Raw genomic sequence first — 20,500 nt, forward strand, 5'->3', positions numbered from 1 at the left:
GAGCCTCTGCTTGGCCACGTCCTGGCTGGGGGACTCTGAACAAGTCATGTCCCTGGCTGGGGCATTTAGCAGTGCCCATTTGAGTGGCCCTTGGGAAGGTTAAATGGGACGAGGTCTGTATGGGAAACACTTCGAGCACAGTTTGGCATAGATGAGGGTCTCAATACATGGATGCTGTGCCCAGTGTCACACGGACGTAGAGTAGAGCCGGGGCAGGTCACAGAACATGGGGCGGCACTCCGGAAGCCTGGGCACCTCACCCTCCAAGGGCATACTCACTCAGCTACTCCGTGACCCCCTGGCCTCAGCCTCCAGGGTAGATTTCTCCAGGGGAGGATGCTCCAGCAGCAGGGGGTTGCTCCTGTGGGCCCCAACTCAGTGCAGCCACGAGCCAGGTCCCAGAATCCCTGCAGCTGAGCCAGGCCTGTGCCACCCCTGTTTCCTACACAGGGCTTCTGGTCAGGGGAGCGAGGTTTCCCCTTGCAGATCCCCCCTAGTGATGAACGGCGCATGCTGATGAGGCAGCCTGCCCTTCATCTGCTCTGCTTTTTGCCACAGCCAAGCATTCTGCGGGGTCAGAGCACTTCATGCCTCTGTGCCTTTGCACAGAATGCCTTTTCTAATCCTGCTCGCCTGGGAACTCCTCAGCCTTTCAGGGCTTAGCCCAAATACCACAGCCTCTGTGAAGCCTCCAGAAGCCTGCGAACTCCGAAGCAGACCAGATCGGTGTCCCTCCACCCCTCCCCTGAGTACCCTGGCTCCTCACCATGCTGGGAGCTCCCGGAGGGCAGGGCTGCACCCTCTGCCTGCATCCTCGGCACCCAGCTCAGGGCCTGGTGCTCTGCAGCTGCCCCAGAAATGTCAGACCAGGGGGCACCTGGGTGGCTCAGTCGGTTAAGCAACTGCCTTCGGCTCAGGTCATAATCCCAGAGACCCAGGACCGAGTCTCACATCGGGCTCCCCGCTCAGTGGGGAGTCTGCTTCTCCCTCTGACTCTCTCTCCTGTCATGTTCTCTCTCAGTCTCTCTCTCTCTCAAATAAATAATCTTTAAAGAAAACAAAAAAAAAGAAAGAAAGAAAAGAATGTCAGACCAGGCCCTGGGCCTGCTCCCTCGTTCCTCTGAGATCCTGTGGCTGCGGATCCCTGGCTGCGGCAAGAGACTAAGCACGTGAGAACCAGGGCAAGACCGAGCTTCCCTGACAAACAGATGGGGGCTGGAGATCTCCTCTCCTTTGGAGACTTGATCTGAGCACCTAGCCTCACCCACAGTCACAGGTGGCTTTGCGGCCTTGCAGGCTGCCTCCCCAACTTGGAAAGCAGACACAAAGTTAACAGGAGGGGTGAGCGAAGGGACGGGAAATGCAACTGTCACTGCAGGGAGAAAGGGAGTTGCGGCTGCCATCTGCTGTGAACAAGATGTTTGGGGACATGCACTCCTCAGTTCTGAGGTCTCCCCGCCAACTCAGGGAGGGTGAGCCGCCCCTCTGCAGATGGGAGCCGGTGGCTTAGCCAAGCCCAAGAGGTGCCAGGGACCCCTCCTGCCCACCCGGAGCCCCCGGCTGCCCCCCTCTGACCTCTCGTTACTCACTCACCTGACCATGGGGCCAGGAAGCCAGCCCAGGACACAAGCCATGCTGCCTCTTCCAGGGAGCCCCCCTGCAGGCTTTAGGGAGCCAACGCCACAATAATGGTGAGAATAAGGGTACGATTCCAGCCCAACTATCTGCTGAAGGAACTCTGGGCCGTCATCTGACTTGTCCCATCATCCTGGAGAGGAGGGAGGAGGAGACAGAGAGTCCAAGGGGGGGATCACTGTCATGCTCCTCAGTTTAAGTGCCTGGCCATCTAGATGCCAGGACAAAGTTCTGGGGCCCTCCCTTGTTCTCTAATGCTGGGGGCTCAGTAAATGACAGGAGAACATCTGGGTATGAAGGAACCTTCTGGGCCCCTGAGTCACATACAATCATTTTAGGAAGGAAGGTAAGGGCCAAGGATGCAGATCCCCTGCCCTAGGCAACGCTGAGGTCAGCCGTGGGCCAGGAGCAGAACCTGGAACTCTGCCCCGCTGCCCAGTTCCCAGGCCCTTGGCAGGCTCCCAGGCAGGGCTGTCCTCTGTCCTTCAAAGAGCGCTGCCCTCAGAGGGCTGGCCCTGCCTTAAGGGCCACGGCGGTTCAGGCCAGGCCTCCCCCGCACCTTGCCTGTCCACGCTGCCTGCTCAGGCCACTGCCAGTCAGACTCACTGTTGCCCCGCCCCCTTGGCTGTGCCCCCCGCCCTGTCACTCAGGAGGCTGGGCCCACAGGCCACATTCCTTCCCTGGGCCACCCTGCCCTATGCCTGCTCGTGGAGGGACTAGTGTGGCCAAAGGGGCCAGGCATGCTTGCAGGGGTTTAAGTGGCCTGTTCATCAGACACACTGGGGCTGCCCCGTGGCACCTGGCCCACAGAAATGGCTCCACTTCTCACCAGGCCAGGCAGTGGGTAGGGGACTGAGACGTCTGTCCGCTGAGACTGAGCTGGGCCAGGGGCCCAAATGTCACCCTGTGAACCTCGGCCGCAGCAGCCTGGCCCCTGGGGAGCTGCCAGGCCCCCGCTATTCCAGCCTGCAGACGTCAGGGGGTGACTCTTCCTCCCATCAACAAGGGGAAGGCAGAGACTCTGGGGCAATCGTTCCGAACTGCACATCCCATCCCACCACCCCCCCCAGCCCGCCCTACGCTGCTCTGCTGCCACCACCCACAGGCCTGCTCGCGAGGCGCACACCCCACATTTCCGTCGGCACGGCCCGCCCCCAGCCCCCCACACCGTGGCTGTGACACTCCACCCCGCTGCCAGTTCTCAGCTGAGGGCGGCACCGGCAGCTGTGGCCGAGGAGGGCCCCGAGATGTGCTCCAGGGCGTCTGTGGGCCTGGAAATCTCACGCAGACTTACGTGAATTCCTCTGGGGTAGGGGGACAGCCTGCAGGTTTTTTTCCCTTTCTCCAAGAATCCTTGGCCCCTGGCTGGGTCACTGTGCTGGCCCCACTTCCTGCCTCCCCCCCCCCCCCCCCCCGGGGCCTGTCTGTGCAGTGCCTGGGGAACAAGGGAATCAATGGCTTCTCTATTCTCTGGAGGGAAGGCATTTCACCCTTGGGGCGGGGGGGAGACTCGCAGGGAGGCAGGAGTAGCCCTGCTGGTGCTCAGGTCCCTAGATGCCTCCTCACCAGTCCTCCTGGGTTGGGAAGTCCGGTTGCTGTGCTTGATGGAGGGCTTAGGGTCTCCCGCCCCATGGGGGGCCCGCCCACAGCCAGCCCCAGGGACCTGCTCCCCTACTCCCGGGACTCCCCCCGTGCGAGTCGCTGCAGCGACTCAGACACCTTCACAAGTAACTCCTGCCTAGGCTGCGGCACAGCCAGGCCGGGGCTGAGTCAGCCAGGGAAATCCCAGCCCGGCGCCCGCCGCTGGGTGACAGTTCCGCTGACACCTACGGAGTGGGGCACCCAGCCCCTCCCGGCAGAGGGCGAGAGGAACACCCGGGCTCCCCCACCCCCATTTCCTGTTCCCTGAGAGGGGAGCCTGGCAGTGGCAGCAGGGAAGAGTCGCAGTGCCAAGGAGCCCTGCCATAAGGCGCTGGTCCCACGGGCTCTTCAGGCCTCCAGTCCCTTATCCTCGGCGTGGCAGTACGGGAGGAGGTGGGGGCCTGGCCTCCACGAGCCCTGGTAGCTCCTGCCTGGGACTCGTCCCCCCAGCCACTGGGTATCCTGCTGCCAGGGCCTCAGCACCCCCGGGCCTCACCGGGCCAGGGTCACGGACACCCCCACCTCATGCCTGCGAGGCCCTGGCCTCCGCGACTCCTGCCCGGGCACGCCAACCACATGCAGCCCTGCATCTCAAGGAGGACAGGGTCGAGAGGGCAATGAGGAGAACAGGCCAGGAGAGGACCAGCCTGAGAGCCTGAAAGGGGAAGGCCAGAAAGGACAGGCACAAAGGCTGCTCCCAGCAGGACATCCTGTCCCTCAAGAAACCGGGCCAGGTCCCCACAAACCAGCCAGACTGGTTGGTGTTAGCGGCCACTTCATTGCTGCGGGCTGAGCGCGCAGGGGAGGGGGTCTGCGAGATCCCGCCTGCGGCAGCTGCAGACTCTGTCTGTCCTGTGGCAGATTCTGGCCAGTGCCTCACTGTCCACCCCATTACCCCATTACCCCATTCCCTTCCAGCCTGACTCCTGGCCAAGGCATAGGAGAGGAGAGTGAGGGGAGAGTGATGTTCTGAGCATGCCCCCCGCCACACACTGCCTCAGTAGGCTCCGAGACCAGGGCAGGAGACCAGACCCGGGGCCTGGGGAGTGCCAGATGGGGCTTCAGATCCACTCAATGGGACCTTAAGAAGGAACTTCTGGGAGCCACCTGGGTGGCTCAGTCGGTCGAGCATCTGACTCTTGGTTTCGGCTCCGTCATGATCTCGGGGTTGTGGGATGGAGCCCCACTTTGGGCTTTGTGCTCAGCACAGGTCTGCTTGTCCCTCTCCCTCTGCTCCTCCCCCCACTACGCGCATGCTCTTTCTCTCTCAAATAAATAATCTAAAAAAAAAAAAAAAAGAAGGAGCTTCTGGGGATCAGAACATGGAGGTGGCAAGCCCTATCCCCGAGGAGCTCACAGTGCAGAAGGAAACCCACACGTAGGCGAGAGGCCATGAAGCTCTGATGCTGGGGACCCCACAGTGGGGACACCTATCAGCCCACGGTGGACAGAGAAGGCTTCCCAGAGGCACGGGAGGCTGAACAGATCACCGCCACGAAGAAAAAGGCAGGAAAGTAAGGCTCGCTTGTTCTCTCCTGCCCCATAGAAAGCCTCCCAGAACCCCAGAGGCAAATGCACCTTATTCCTGGGCCAGACCCCAGCCAGCACAGAGCCCTGCCTCCCTCACCTCTGCCCTTGCAGGGCTGTGTGCCGAGCACCACCATTAGCTCCCAACTCCTGCCCCTGGGTTGCTGGCAAAGCTGATTTCTACAGGCTCCCTGGGCCAGGGAGGGTGCAAAGGGCAGGCACACCCTTGGCGTTACCTGGACAGGAGCCCCTCCACAGCTGGGGAAATGAAGCTCAAGTTCAGGTTGCCCCCGCCTCCCCACCCCCACCCCTTTGCTCCTCCCACCCTGGCTGGGCTTCCCCTCTCCATGATTCCTCCTGAAGCCCGGGCCTCTTGCACTTGCTGGGCAGGGAAGCCGGTGGTGGGAGAGTCCCAGAAACCCATCCATTTCTTTGAAAGAAGACTGAAAAGATGTGGCCACACAAATCCCATGGGTTTACTTAAATGTCTTTAAAACAAATGGCTTGAATGGATTTCTCCCACCCTCCCTCCTCCCTGAGCCACTCACTGGAAAACAGCTGAAAGGGCCAGAGACTTCGGGCAGCTGGGGCCTGACGGAAGCGGGGTCTCGGCCGCCAAGCCGCCCAGGGGGACCGGGATAAAGGCAGCTCTGGCCAGGAGAGCTGGACCGCAGACACGTGACCCACAGACGGCACACAGGCTGCCCGGGGCTCACGGGGGACCAGTAGCGGATTCGGGACTGTCCGGTGTCCTCTGGCTCTGGGGCCTACTCTCTTTCCCAGCACCACGGGTCCCCTCCCTCCCGCCGCCCTTGCCTGGAGGCCCAGCCCTGAGCAGCTGCTTCTGCACACACCCTCCCGGGGCCGCTGGGACGGACAGGTGGGGTCTTCTTGGACAGCACAACTCGCTTAGAAAACCAGGCAAGGGGGCAGGAGTGGGAAGGTACGTGACTCCCCGCAAGTTGGAGCTGGAAGGGCCTGGGGGGAAGCAGAGCTCAAACCTCTGCGAATCTTAGAGACGAAAACCCTAAGCCCAGAGAAGCATGCTGACGTGCCCAAGGTCAGCACAGCTATGCGTCTTGTCCAGTCCCCGGCTGCATCCAAACCTCCGTTCAACCATGACTTCCCAAACACATCCTATGTGCCAGACTCTGGAACAGAGGTTTCGGTGCCTGCCTAGGTGGCCTCCTGATGAAAAGTGAACTCTACCAGAGGCTTGCAGGATGGGGGGGGGGGGGTGCTCCCACCCCTCCAATCTCCCCTCCCGGCTCCTCTTACATGAAATGTTCTCTGCCCCTGCCAGGGAAGACTCAAAGCAAAGAGGAAGTAAAAAAAGGTGGGAAAAACAGTGTGAAGGACTGGGCAGGGGAAGAGGGGATGAGGTCACAGCCTGGAGGTGAGGGGGACCGTGGTGAAGGTCACCCCAGCAGGTAGGTCAAGTGGAAGGAGCACTGTCTTGGGAGTCTCAGCCTTTCACTGGGAAAGGTGACCCAAGGACCCTGGGCCACCCATGCTTATCTGTGTCTACTTTTTTCTTATTACCAAATACATGTTCTCTATAGAACACAGAAATAAAAAATAGAAGGAGAGAAACAGAAGTCACCATGATCCTCCTAGGAAAATGATTAACTATTAACATCCGTCTAGTCTTTCCTCTGTCCAAATATGGGATCATTCTGTACCTACCACTTTTTTCCACTGAGTAGAGAAGGTGAGCATTTCTCCTCACTAAACACTGTTCTGGCCCAATCTTCCCTCATCGTTGTAGAGTAGACCATGTCCTGGCGTACGCGAGTTCATTCGCCCAATTCCCCACAGGTGGTTGCTCCCCTCTTCTCACTGTGAGAAAACGCCACAGCTGGGCCCAAGGCAGAGCAGCTGCAGCCCCCCAGGAGGGCCAGGCTCCTGGCCCCCACCTAGCGCTCCTTTCCCACACCCCACCACCAGCAGAGGCAAAGCCTCCTGCACAAGGTGGGGAGGGGTGGGGGGTGGGGGCCCTGCTCTTCTCCACAGTGAGTCCCAGTGACTCTCAGCTGGAATGGTAGTGAGGAGATGGATAAATGCAGATTCCCAGGCTCCACCCAGAAATTCTGAATCCACTGGTCTGGGGTAGGGCCTAGGGACCTATATTTGGAGCAAGCCCCACCATGGCCATCCCTGGGAGATTCTGAGGCTCGGGTTAACCAGCCTGCACTCAGAGAAGCCCTGCTCTAGAGGCTGAGGCCCAGCAGTACCTCCCTGACTGCAGTGAACACAAGGAGCACCTCGGAGCTGGTTAAACCATGGGTCCCCAGGCTCCACCCCCAGAGATTCTGAGCCGGGGTTGGGGGGGGGCACAGATTCTGTGTCGCTAACCTGTTCCCAGGTGCTGCTGCTGGCCCACGGGCCACACTCAGGGGCGCTGAACTAAAGCCAAGAGGGCAGCAGGTGCAGGCGACGGGCACTTCGCCTGGGCGGATAATCCCAGCTAGCTCTCACGAAGCACTTCTATGGGTCAAACACCATGTCCTGGCCACTCAAGGTGTGGTCCGTGAGCCACATCACTAGGAGCAGCTCTGGGACCCCAGCCAGCCTCCGCAGGGATCTGCATTTGCAAACCCCCTAGGTGATCCGTGTGCCCATTAAAGGCAGCACCATGCTGAGTCGTTAACAAGGAGCATCCCACATCATCCTCCTGACACGCCTCAGAAGTAGGTCAACGAGTCCCCTGATTTTACAGGTGCAGCTGAGAGGTTACATGACTTGGTTAAGGTCTCACAGGTACCACGAGCCGGAGCTGCAGCAGGAAGGAGGTGGCCCAGCTTCAGAGCCTGAGCTCCTAACCCCACACCCCAACACTCCCGGGGACTCCCCGGCTGAAAACCCACCACCCAGGTGGGCTCGAGCTCTCCACTTTGTAGACGGGACCTGGGAGACTGGGAAACGGTGAGCCCAGGGCCCAGGCCATGAGCCGTGCCCGAGTTACAGTCCCTCCCGGCCCCTGGCTCACTCAGTCTGCGGCACAGAGCCTGAGCACAGCGCCTGGGTGGGGGTCCCGCCTCCAAAGCCCACAGGCTCTGCAGACACAGTCGGGGGGCAGGAAATGGGAAGTGGGGCGGAGGAACCAGGAACTCGGTTTGGTCTGAGGACGTTCTTTTTTCACAGCCAGGCTCAGTTCTGTGTGCCTTTTGAAAGGAAGTAGAGAATAGCTGTGCTCAGCCCAACGAGGCTGGCCTCTTTCAACCTTCCAGTTGCTGCCATTTCCAATTACAACTTCAGAGGGCTCCTCTAATTTATACATCCCAGGATGCACTGCTCCAGCTGCTTTATGATGGGAGTTCGTTACACCATTAGGTTAAACTTTTATAAAGTACTGAGCAGGTGGTGGGCTGGGTGCCTGGCTTAGTTACCGCTGCCGGAAGCCTGCTGAATAGGGTTCACCTGGCGAAGGGAGGTGGCCAGGCTCTCGAAAGGGGCCAAGAAGTGGAGAAGGCGGCTCCAGAGAACAGGGGCCCTCCATGAGCCCGTTAATCGAACTGTACGGGAGAGCAAGGCGGCAGCATGGAGAACAATCTGCAAGGGCTCAGCGTTACTGGCAGGGGGCATGCAGGGTGAGAGGAACAATCCTGTGTGCGCTTGAAAGCCGCCTGCCGAGGCCAGAGAGGTGCGGGGTCTGAGGAGGAAGGTGGCTGAAAGCCACCGACGGCCTACATGTGGGGAATGACAGGGCCTCCTGGCAGTGGGGGAGGCCGCACTCCCAGCAATAGGGTGGCCAAAAGGAGCCTTCCTTTTGTAGGAGCCCGCTCTTCCCATGGCTCAGAGGGTCCCTAAACCCGATGCAAGGTGGGAGAGCAAGAAGGAACACCCCGAGAACAGGGCCCAGACAGATGAGGGTCTGGGTCCCAATCTGCCAGCAGCAAATTTATGGCCTTTAGCGGGTCCCTTCAATTCTCTAAGGAAGCTGAGGTCTTGGACCTGCCCCTCTGCTGTGAAATACGAGGGCGTCCTTCCGAGGGGTGGGTGGGCACTGCCCATTGTCACTGTTCTTTGCATTCAATGAACTACTACACGTAAAGCACTCATTACCGCGCCTGGCAGAGAGGACTGGCCGGGAAGCGCGTGCTCACGTTGCTGTTGTTACATCTGTCCTGTTATAGGTCAGTCCCCAACCTGGGAGCTCCCTGAGGACGACATGAGAACTTTTATCACTCTCAGCTCCAGGCACAAACTTAGCACGCAGCAGGTGCTTGACAAATGTCCCGGAAAGAACCGGGTTCTGTCCAGACAGAGGGGGAAAACAATTCTCCACAGCCTGGCCCCCGTCCCGGGAAGGAGGTGGAGGAAGACCAAGTTCTTTTCAAAGGTATGAAACTGAAGCAACCTCTTGAGACAAATTCCTTGACTTCCCAGAAGGAAAGAGACTCCAGATGTGGCTGGTTTTCTGGCTCCAGGAAGCGGGGGTTGTCCGGCCTTCTCCTTCTGCGTGTCCTTAGAACCCAAGAGGATTTGCTGTGACTGGAACCTCCAGCCTCGGTTGGGGCTCTGGGGCCCCCACACTGTGGGCTCACCATGGGTGCCCGCCCCCTCCCCTTGGCAGCAGGGGCCTCCTTCTGCAGCCCCTGGAGTGGCTGTCCTCCCGGCAGGCTCCCAGGGCTGGAGGTGGGCGTTGTGGGAATCTGGATTTGTCAAGGTTGCCAGTGTTCTTGGCTGAGGGGCCAAGTCGTGACCCCCACCCTCAGGATGCACAATCTGACCCCCAGGCCAGCTTCCCACAGCCGAGTGCAACTGCAGGGGCTGAGAGGCCACCACTCTGCACAAGAGGGTCGGAGGGTCTCTGAGGAAAGACACTGGCTTTCCCCAGAGGCCTCGGGACAGGAAAAGATGTACCAAGAAAAGCAGCCAGAAAGAAGAGATGGGAAGGGGAAGGAAACGAACCAGGAGAGGAACCAAAGGAAAGGGGAAGGGCGGGGAAATGGGGGCCAGCCTAAAAGAGGGTTGAGGCAGGAATAGGGTAAGATGCCAGAGGGAAGGTGGGACACTGCCAGGCCCTGGGAAGTGGCCCAGAAGTGGGAGGGGAGAGGAGGAAGCCCCAGGGGCCGGCCTGCATCTCAGGAGCCGTGCTAGGGTTGCCTGGCTGCAGAGGAGAAAGGGAGCAGCCTCAGCAAAGGGAGGGTCCTCTCGGCTGAGCGCCCACCTGGGTTGACCGAGAAGAGCCGAAATAATCATGGTAATTAATAACGGCAGGTAACATTTATTGAGTACATATGATGTTCTTGGCACCGGGCAGAACTTCCAAAGTGGTATCTCACTGGATCCCGGCAGCAACCTCATGTGCCATATTCCATTAGAGCCCCCATTTTCGACATGAAGAAACTGAGGCTCAGAGGTCCAGTGACCTGCCCGAGCAGTAGTGGACTCAGATAAAGCTCCATCTTTATGCTAAAGTCCATGCTTGCAGGCCTATGCTATGCTAAATTGATATATATATAGAGAGAGAGAGAGAGAGAGAACAAATCAGAGGTGGATAATCAAAGGAATCGAAGGGTGGCGTGGTCTCGGAGACCAGTGGTCCTGAGCGGTGAGACGGGCAGGTGTGGACTGGGAGACCACCCCCCCGCGGGGTGCCTGGGACGGGCCGGGACAGCCCCCCTCCGCCGCCAGATTCTGCGGCCGGCCCGAAGCTGCAGGGGACCGGCCGTGCCAGGGCAGCGTGGGCCCTGGGATGAGGTGGGAGTTGGCTGAAGGGCGAGCCCGGCGACGGGAGTCCGAAACGGGAAGCGCAGCAGAACGTCCCCCAACAGCAGTCCGAACACAGACTCCCAACAGCAATGCCAGGCCTGCCTCACCCCGACCCACTGTCTCAGACCTCTGCCCGCCTCTCCGGGCCCCGGGGGCCCCTGGCAGCCCGCACCGTGTTCCCCAGGCTGACGAGAAAGCAGCGGACGCCTAGCCAACGCCCCGGGAACCCTGCCATCGGGAGGCGGCCAGCCTCACGGCTTTCCGGAACAGACGCCGGGCTCACCTCTTCACCGGGCTTTCCGCATATTTTGAGGGGTGAGGGGGGGGTCCAGGAGCTGCTTGGCAAGCTATCCTCCTTCCTCACTAAACCTAGCCTGAGCCGGGGTCTAAAGGCCTAGTCAGGCTGCCCAGGTGAGAGGGTAGTGGGGCCCAGAGCCACCAGGAGGGCCCCGTGCCCTTGCACACAACCCAAGCACCCAGTGCGTGAGGGACCACCTCCAGGGACCCAGGGACTACTCAGCCAACTGGGACACCAGACTGCAGCCTGGCCCCCACTGGAGGGACCTCCTGCCCAGCTCTTGGCCACGCAGGGTCCTCGAGTAAGTCCCTGCCAGCTGGCAAGCCACGGAGTGCATCAGCCCATCCAGGGTGGCTCAGAAGGTGGGTACAGATCCCCTGGCCTGGGTTTCTGCGTCCAGCCTTAAGCATTCCTGGCCTTCCTGACAGCTCTTAGAACTCACGCACAAGCAATCTAACCCCTAATCAGTACAGCGTCTTTCCTATGCCTCATCACCTCTGACCATGGGCACAGCCGGCGAGGGAGAGAATAAATACCACTGTTGCTGATATACAAACAGGGCAACTGAGGCTCAGAGAGGCTGCTGACTCATCTGAAGTTGCCCAGCTGGGTCAGGAGCAGAATCCAGGCCCAGTACCCTCCACATGCCTTGCTGTCTCCCTAAAATCACCCATCCCACTTGAGTGCGCACTCCCGATTCCCAAAGCAAAGGAGGGGGCCCCTCCATGCAGGCCAACACTTCAGGCCAGACGTGAGAAGGAGGATGTGGCCACTGGATAAACATACAGACGTTTGATAAAGAGGCCCAAGGAGATGGATGGAGAGAGAGGGAGTGCAGGGAGAGAATCAGTGAGCGCCCTGGATCTCAAGGCTGCCGGGGTCTAAATCCTGGTTCTGCCATCTATTAGCTGAGTGCCCAGAGCACATTTCTAAACCTCATCTACAGAATGGGTTAACATCACCTGCTCCTTGGGGTGGTCATGAAGATTAAATGAGCTAATGCATGAAAAGTGCTTAGCACGGCGCCTGGCATCTTTGCTCAGGAAGTGCTATCCGGCCCTTATTGTTAGTCTTCAATGAGGCCATGGATTAGGGAGAGGGACATCTGGGGGGGGCGGGCTGGGGCTACGGGCCCTAATGTTAGCTAGGCCAGAGCTGGAGTTCAGGGGAGCAGAAGAAAGGCTTGATTGGGGAACGACCCGTGTGGGGCCCGAAGGAAAGGCAGGGTTTGGAGAGGGGAGGTGAGGGTCCTGGGCTCACACCTGGCTCCCCTTCTACCTGCCATGTGTCCTCCCTGAGCCTCCTGTAAGCCCAGGGGTCGGAGAGATGAAGGAGTGAGCAAGAATGCACCGTGTCGGATTAGTTCCCCCACGCTCACAAAAGGGAAACCGGTATTATTACTGTTACGTTGTGGCTGAGCAAAGCCTCCCGGAGACAGAAGCCCTGGGGTCTGCTCGGACCCCCAAACTTGAGAGTCGGACAAAAGCCGAGTGCAGGGCTCTGTCCCCAGCGGCGAGGGGGGTGAGGGCCAGAGAAGCAGCCCCACAGCACTCACCCCACCCTGTATATAATGAAGGCACATCAATAATAAATGAACCTCAAGTAAGTCTAGGAACATCAATCATAAATTAATTAAATGGCTCCAGGAGAGGCAACGACAAGAGGCTTTTTTGGGATGGATTAGAAGCGTCCCCAGCCCCCCGCCCGGCAGGCTCCGTGGCCAGGAGCATCTCCTGGTACTGGAACTGGTGGCCCCTAAAATACAGGTGAAGACAAGCTCTGTTCTCCTCCCACCTGCCCCCCAGCTCAGAGAACTCTCAAACGCTGCAAGGGTTTTGATGAAACTTCCCAGAATAGTAACCTTCTGGGCTGAACTCAGGCAGGCAAAATTTCAAGGGGTAATCTGGTGAGAAAATGATCAAACGCCTGGAAATAAATGCCAGGAACGCTGGAACCCCCTCGATGGGTCCTCAGGGATGAGAGCAGCCTTGCAGGCAGAACAACCAGCCTCACGGGGGTCCCTGAGAGCCTCTCCTCAGACTCCCAGGAGGGAACAGACAGGAATCAAGACAACAGAAAGTTCTGATCCTGGGCCTGGCCTCCTGGCCCTTCCCCGGGCCCACCCCTTACTGACCAAACGGACAGATCTTTTGGCTTCTACCTCCCCTCCATACAGGCAGGCTGGTCCTTCCCCCTTCCTCCCCAGGGCCCTCCGTACCTGGGAACTGCCCTAGCGCCCGCCGGCCTCCCTACTCCCGGCACCTGCTGCCAGATGCCTATGGAGGTGACGCCCATGGAGATGCCTGCCACTACCCTCTTGCTCAAAACCTTCAGTGGCTGCCCGTGTTTCCCACAGATCCAACCCTGCTGTCACGCTCCCGGGGACCCAGCTCCAAGTCACTTTGTGAACCCTCGCTTTCGCTGCTTCCATTCCATGTGCCCTGCGCTCAAGCCGGACCACAACCCGCCAGCACCTCACGTTCCCGGCCACATCCCCCATTGCTGCCACTTCCTCTACCATCACCTGGATGGCCCAGATTAAAGGCCATCACCACCCAAGTCTCTGCTGACCTCCCTCGTTCAAGTTGCTCAACCTCCTTTGGCCTATAGTGGCCCGTCTCCTGGAACTGTGGCACAGACCTTTACGTCCATCGCGTAGCTTCTCAATAGACTTCGAATACCTGGAGGGCAGAGTCTATACCTTATAGGCTCGTATGCCCAATTCATCTCCATGGCCTCACCGAGCCCAAACCCCTGCAGGTGCTCAAGAAAGGACTTCTGATGAATTCCAAGTGGAAACCGTCCCTAGGGGTCAAGACATTATTCCTGTGTAGGATTCTGTTGACAGATAAGCAAGATTCTATCCAAGCCAAGGGTTGGGTGGAGCTAACTTCTCCTTATCAAGAAAAAGGTCATGACCTATTACATCTTCCTTGGTACTAACATAATGCAGATCATGATGTAACTGCTTTTCTGTAGAAAACATTCTGACTATAAGAGCAAAAATACCTGTGTGTGTGTGTGTGTGTGTGTGTGTGTTCTTGCTTTCATCACGATCTTTCCACTCGCCAGACATTATTAGGTCGTGGAATTCTTACAACCACCCTGGTTGGAGGTTTTACTGTCCCCATCTTACAGATGATGAAACTGAGGTATAGAGAGGTACCAGGATTCAAATCCGGGTCTGTCTGACCACAGAGCCCCAAGTCTTAATGCCCGTGGCTACCATGCTACCTTCTGTCATCCGAGTGGACTATGTCCAGCTGACTTCCAGGAGGGCTTGAGGAGGAGCACGGAAGCAGGCATGAGTGAGCACATATGGGTGTTGGAGAGCCACACCTCCATCCTGGGCTTCCTTCTAAGGAATACCGAGAAAGCAGAAAGGCTCCTTCCGTAGGAATCACAACCAGAGACATGGGCCCCCCCCAGCTGGAAGGCGCCCACCCCCCGCCCTGCTCCCACTGTTCTCTCCTGCTCCGTGGAACCCAGCAACGCCCCGCTCCTCACACCCACTGACACCAGGCCAGCCAGACACAGGAGCCCACAAGTTCCCACACCGCCCCCTCAGCCCTCACTTCCCACGGAAAGCTCCGGGCACACGCGGCTACACACACGTGCAATCAATCCCTGGACGGCCCTGCCTCGGAAACAGCCCCACCCCTGCTCATCTCAACCACCGGTGTGGGGAGGGCTTGGGCGTTCCTGCCAAACACCCTCACCTGTGGCCACAGCACTCCCCTGCACCTCATCTCCTGGACTGCTCCCTCCGCGGCCAAGGTCGGGGAGGGGGGGTGGTCCGGGCGGTCTCCTGGGTCTTCCTCACCTACACGCACACTCCCCGGTCCACCGCAGAGAGATCCAGCCCAGCCAAAGTCAGAGAGGAGAAAAGAAAATCAAGATAAACCATTTTCAGCCTTGCCCGCTGGGGAGGTAACCATATCCTGCAATGTCCCGGGCTCCGCGGTTCTAAAAGATTTATCTTCCCCTGACCACATGCTCATTGATGTTTCCCCCAGCGCTACTTGCTCGGTCCACTAGCGCGTAATGTAAAGCGATTCCAGTGAGAAGCTGAACTCCGGTGGAGCGCTGGGCCAACAGGTGATTAAACCCTGAGGTCCCCCTCTGGTCCCTGGCAGGAGGGCTGGGGGAGGAGTGGCTTCCAGCGACAGGCTCTGCCTTCAGCAGTGGCCGGCTGGCCTGGCACTCTCAGCTCTGGTCCAGAATCCTCTGCCCAGAGATGCCCGATTCCCTGGCACCCCTGAGGCAGGGCAACCGGGCACCATGATTTATGAGGCAGCTGAGGAACGAAGGTTGCCAGGAACTGACTTAAGCAACTTTTGGAGAAACATGAACAAAGCAATGGGAACAGGACTGAGGACCAGAGTTGAAAACATCTCTCTCGGCCCTTGATGTCCACTCCTATGGGACTAGCCCCCTGCCCCAGCTGGAGTCTGCTCAAAAGCAGCATCTGTGCCTAAGGACCAGGGGTGGTGACCTGGCTGGGCTCCCTGCTGGCTCAAACCCTGAAGCCTCGGAAGAAAGCTCAGCTCTGCTTTTGGGGAACGGAGGCCAACTCCTCCTCGTCTCCTATCTGCCCTGCCTGCCACCCAGCCCTGCTGTGCAGAGTCCCAGCATCCCAAGCAGATGGCAGGGGCGGCTGCAAAGGGCTCCCAAAGCCCAAGACCATAAGGCTGAGCCACAAATCAGAACAAACGGGCCGAGGCGTGGAGGGTGAGCTGAGGGGACGTGAATGCTCAACATTCACAACGGGGAGGCTCCAGCCTGCCTCTTAACGGGCTTCCACTGCGGAGAGCTCTCCAAGCAGGAGCTGAAGTGTGGGCAACTCCCAGGGAGGCAGAGAAGGGCGCTGCCGGGAGCGTGTGGGACAGGCCTCGGACCCCTCCCACCAACCTGGGAAGGAATGGTCCCGGAAGCCCTTGCCGGGGCCCAGGCAGCAGCCACTGCGCCAGGGTGAGTCCCACGGCATGGAAAAGTCAGCTCGCCACCCTGGGTCTGGCGGAGCTGTGTCCTCCTTCTACCCACGAGGCTTGACACTGCGGCCTGGACGTGGGGCAAAACCCTTCTGCCTCGGGGAGCAAGCCGGTAGAATGGGTTGCTGGCTAAAACAGACCCTCACACGGAGTGCTGGAGAAGTTGGCCTGAGCTCATGGGGTCTATAATTCAGCCTGTTGTCAGGAACTAGGCCCCTGGAGGCAGAAAGCAAAGCAATTTGCAGCCACCCTCACCTTCCCCACGTGGGAAGGCCCTTCGGACAGAAGCGGGGCCCTGTGGGGTGAGACGTCCTGGGGAATCTGTGCCACACCCATCCGCCCTCGAGGACCCCTTGGAGGGTGCCCATCGCCCCTTCTCCTTGCCCCCGGGTCCGCTGGCACCCCCCACTGCCCCCAGACCTCCTGTCACGCAGCCCCAACCTCTCTGGCAGGACCACCCAGCCCTGCGTCCACTCTGGTGGCTCTGACCCACTTTGCTTTCCTCAGGCCACAGCCCCAAAAACGCTGATGCGACTGCTCCCCACCCCCATCCTCAGAACCCGGAGCCAAAGGAAATTCTCAAGAGAAAACACACACACTTCCAAGTCTCCCCGCCACACGGGCCCCCCAGATCCGTCAGCCACACACACCTCCCAACCCTGTGCGACCATGAGGCGTGTCTGCAGGGCAAGCGAGGGCTTCCTCGCGCTCGGGCCGTTCCTGCAGGACGACACAGTTGCTCCGGCCACGCGCTCGGGACCGTCCTCGGGAGACCTGGGGCCTGGTTCCAGCTCAGCAGCTGACTCACAGTGTCAACAGATCCCACTTTTCCCCCCACCAGGAGCCTTGACACTCAGGGCCTCTAATTCCCTGTGACAGGCTCTCGACCTTCCGGCTGCCTTCTCCCCAGCACATTCCAGGCCTCCACTTCCATGGCCTCCCACCCTGGTCTCTCTACCTGATGAGAATCTCTGACCTTTGTACAGCCTTTCACTGTTTACAGAGCGTTTGTTTCCATGTGCACCATCTCCTTTCCTGCTCTGTGACCACTTGGTGACATGGATCTGAGAGGTAGTCACCTGCCCAAGGTCACACAGCTAAGACTGGAGTGTAAGTCTTCTGGCTCCCTGTGCACCGGGACGACACGCCAGCTTTAAGGGATCTCAGTGGCATCTCCAAGCACCCACCTTTTGGCAAACGAGATGCCATCCACCACCCTAGTCTCCCATACCCTCCACATCGTTCTTCTGGACTCCTACTAAAGGCCTTCCCCAGGCCCAGCCCAAGTTCACCGCCTTTATTCTTCTACCCCGTTTCCACTGCCCCCAGAGATCCCCAAAGTCCTAAAGATGCCCCCCACGTCCGAAGACTTCCCTGGAACTCTAAATTGCCCCTCTGCGAGGTAGACACCACGCGGCGCAGAGTGAGACCCTCACCCAATGCTTCCCAAAAGACTGGTGGGAGCAGACGCAATCCTGGCACGCTCCCAGTGGCTGCAGATTCATCTTTCAAGTAACCCCCCCCCCCAATGATCCTCTGGACTCAAAAGCTCCCAAGCATCAAAGAAGAGAAGCAACTCCCAGCTACCCTGGAGTGAAGCATCAACCCAAAGTGAAGACAGGGCCCAGAGAGTACAGACAGACGGTGCCCCACCTCTCCCAGTGCTCTGACACGGGTCACCTCTCAGTCCTGCACATTTCTCGTGACACATGTTCAAGTATAGTGATCGCAGCTGAGAACCATTCCCCTCTTCCTCCTTCTCCAAAGCTGGATGAATACATGAGCCCAGGACAATGCTAGTACCTGGTCAGGTTTCCATCTGGGTCACCGTTGGGTTCCTCGTGGTAGAAGCATCTCCTGGCATCGCTCTTTCATGTCCATTAATAAAGGACACCAACCTTCTCCCAGCCTTTCTCCTTCCTCAGTCCGGGTGTACCCAAGAGGCATTAAAAGTGGGCCCTGGTGACAGAGGCCATGCCCCTCATCATCACCAGAGTGGCAAGATGGACATTTACCCTTCCCATCCACCACGGTCTGGGAGCCACGGAGTCTCCCCTCCCGGGGCCAAGCAGCCTCCCGCACCACGCTGTGCCAAGGCCATTTCTCGCAGTCACACCAGAAAGTCCTGTCATGCTGAGGACACCGATTCTTCAAGTCCAGGTGCCATCATTCCAGACCATGTCAGGCCAGAACCATCCAACACCCTAGCACCCATGCCAGGAGCACCGCCACGCGCCTACGAACTGGCCACTGACACCCCGAGCCAGTCCTAGCGCAGTGCCCACCACCTACCTGCACAGAGGGCTGCACCCGCCTCCCACCTGGGCGGCCACCACCACACCAGGGTGGGGGTGAGTCTTCTGACACCCGTGCCAGGGAAACCACGCTGCCTGTGCCAGCCCCACGCTGCCCACGCCCGTGCCACGGGTGTCACCATCCCCACGCCGGTGCCAGGAGCTCCACGGATCTCACACCTGCCACCGGCGCTCGTGGCAGCCGCACCGCTGCCAGCGGACTCGTCGGGCCGGCCACCGCGCGCCCTGGACACTGCCCAGCCCGTCGCGCCGCTCGCACCGCGCCCGCGCCCGGGGCCCGGCCCGCCGCGCCCGCGGCCCCCCTTACCTCCCGCCCTCCGCAGGGCTCGGCCCGCCGCCGCCGCGACCGCCACCTCCATCCTGGGCTCCCCAAGGCCCCGATTCACTAACGCCGCTTCCGCAGGGCGCCGGCGCCGGCGCGAAGGCCGCCTCCGCCCCCCGGGGGACGCTGCGTCCTTTACGTAAACCCCACTCCGCCGCCAGCGGTGACCATGGCGACGGTCGTGGGGCGGCAGCGCCCCCTGGTGTCAGGGAGGGGAGCGGCGCTGAGGCCGGGGCCAGCCGAGCCTCGGCAGGCGCGGGCCCGCAGCGTGGGGTCGGTGGGCGCCCGGCTCCGGCAGCCGCCGGGGCTCCGAAGGCGGCCGGGAGAGGCAGGACCCGCCGTGCGGCACGCGGGGAAGGGAGCGCCTGGGTCCACCTCCTTCAGGCCCCGCGTGACCGGGCTTAGCGTGGGAGAGGTAAAAAAGCAAGTAGGATCACTGGAGAACTGGTTCATTTAGGAGGAGGAAAGAGAGAGATGGGTTCCACCTCCTCGGGGTGACTGAGTGGTCCGTGAGGGGTCGGAGCACTCCATCACTTGTGTCCTGGCCCCGTTCCCCATCCCCCCAGTGCCCAGCATCGTGCCTGACATCCAGAGGGGCCCTTGGTCAATTGTAAATTCCTGGTAATTGAAGAAAATCTCCCCTCCTATTTGGCTTCACACACAGACACACACATACATACACACACACACACACACACACACGCCCATTCATTCAAGCTGTAAATCACTTAACACACCTTCCCTGAGAGCTGCTCTTGAGCTGGGAGCACTACTGTCCCCAAGCATTGTGCTAATAAGGGTGGGGAGTGGGGAGAGCGAGTGGGCACAGAGAGAAGCAGAAGCCAGGCCCTGCCCTCAGGGAGCTCAGGGTGTTTGTGGGTGGGACCTAAGCAGGGAGGGCTCCTTACAAGGGGCACTTATAAGGAAGCACCAGGGGAGGGAGTTGGGTCTGGAGGACTGGATGACCCAGTTGGGTCTCAAAAGTCCAGCAGAAGTTCTTCAGAGGCAAAAAGGGGAGTAGCGTGCTTCTGCAGGGGAAAGGCCTCTAAAGTGTTTCCTGGGCCCTGTTGTCATCCCAGGAAAACAGGGTGATTGGCGCTGGCTCAGTGCAAACGGGAACCACAGTAGAGCAGAAGAAGCTGTGTGTAAGGGGGTCTGACGTGGAGCATCAGCCTGAAAATTACCTGGCCACTCGGGTTTGAAGTGAGACTGAGTTCAGAGCAGAATGCCTCTCTGCTGAAGCAGGTGGAAGCTACTACTTCTAGAAGGAATTCTGTGTTACTTGTGTTATTTTGAAGGCAAACTCCAGCTTAGGTTAAAAAAACAAAGAAAATGGGGTGGGTGGGGAAACAAATAATGGGGTGGGGTGCCTGAGAGGATTCAAGGAAATGTTGCACCCTCCTAGCCTGAAGGAAGGGGATGATCAGGGAGGCCTTAAGGACTGACTCTAGCACTAACAGTTTACGGACCTTTACCAGATCCTTGTAATTAATCAGAATCAAAACTGCCAAATCTAATGTCTCTTGGTTCCAAGTTCTAGATTCCCAGAAGAAGGAATCTTATTGGTCCAGCTTGGCCCATGGTCGATCGTAGTAACTATATTCCACCCCTTAGCTGCCCTGTGCACACAAATTCGCATGTGTACACACACACACACACACACACACACACTCACACACACCGTCCTTCCATTCATCCAAACGAGTATCAATATTCCATGGTCAGGCCCCTCCAGACTTGATATCATGTCATGGTTAATATCCAAGTCCAAGATTTTCAAGGTGCTCTCCATTTCTCCTCAAGTGAGTCCATCTGGGCATCTAACAACTGAATTAAAGGGCACATTTCACCACCACCAACATGTCTTTTAAATTTTCCTGATTGAAGTGTATCATTGACACCATCGTAAGTGTTTCAGAAATGCAGAATCTTAGGCCCAGGACTCTCAGCAGGTTAAGATCCCCAGGCGATTTGTGTGCATATTAAAGTTTGATATAAATATAACTTTGACTTAATTGTTGTTATAAAAATTGGGGGGAAGGAAAAGGAAAGA

General features: G+C 58.9%; 1 protein-coding gene across 7 annotated transcripts in view; it reads right to left on the reverse strand.

Moving 5' to 3' along the window:
• Window positions 1-18,566, reverse strand: part of DAGLA (diacylglycerol lipase alpha) — a 62,312-nt gene extending 43,746 nt beyond the window's left edge. Inside the window, exons 1-3 of one of the 7 annotated variants that reach the window (XM_078057918.1) lie at window positions 18,433-18,560; window positions 4,653-4,753; window positions 1,594-1,768 (exon numbers count right to left, since the gene is read on the reverse strand). The gene's annotated coding sequence lies outside the window, so the exon portion shown is untranslated. Of the gene's footprint in view, window positions 1-1,593; window positions 1,769-2,929; window positions 3,037-4,652; window positions 4,754-17,613; window positions 17,698-18,102; window positions 18,342-18,432 lie in introns of those variants that run through there. The other 6 variants (XM_078057919.1, XM_078057917.1, XM_078057920.1 and 3 more) reach the window with 6 other exon arrangements.
• Window positions 18,567-20,500: the final 1,934 nt, after the last annotated feature.

This window comes from Halichoerus grypus, chromosome 11 (genome assembly GCF_964656455.1).
Source record: "Halichoerus grypus chromosome 11, mHalGry1.hap1.1, whole genome shotgun sequence".
Lineage (NCBI taxonomy): Eukaryota > Metazoa > Chordata > Mammalia > Carnivora > Phocidae > Halichoerus > Halichoerus grypus.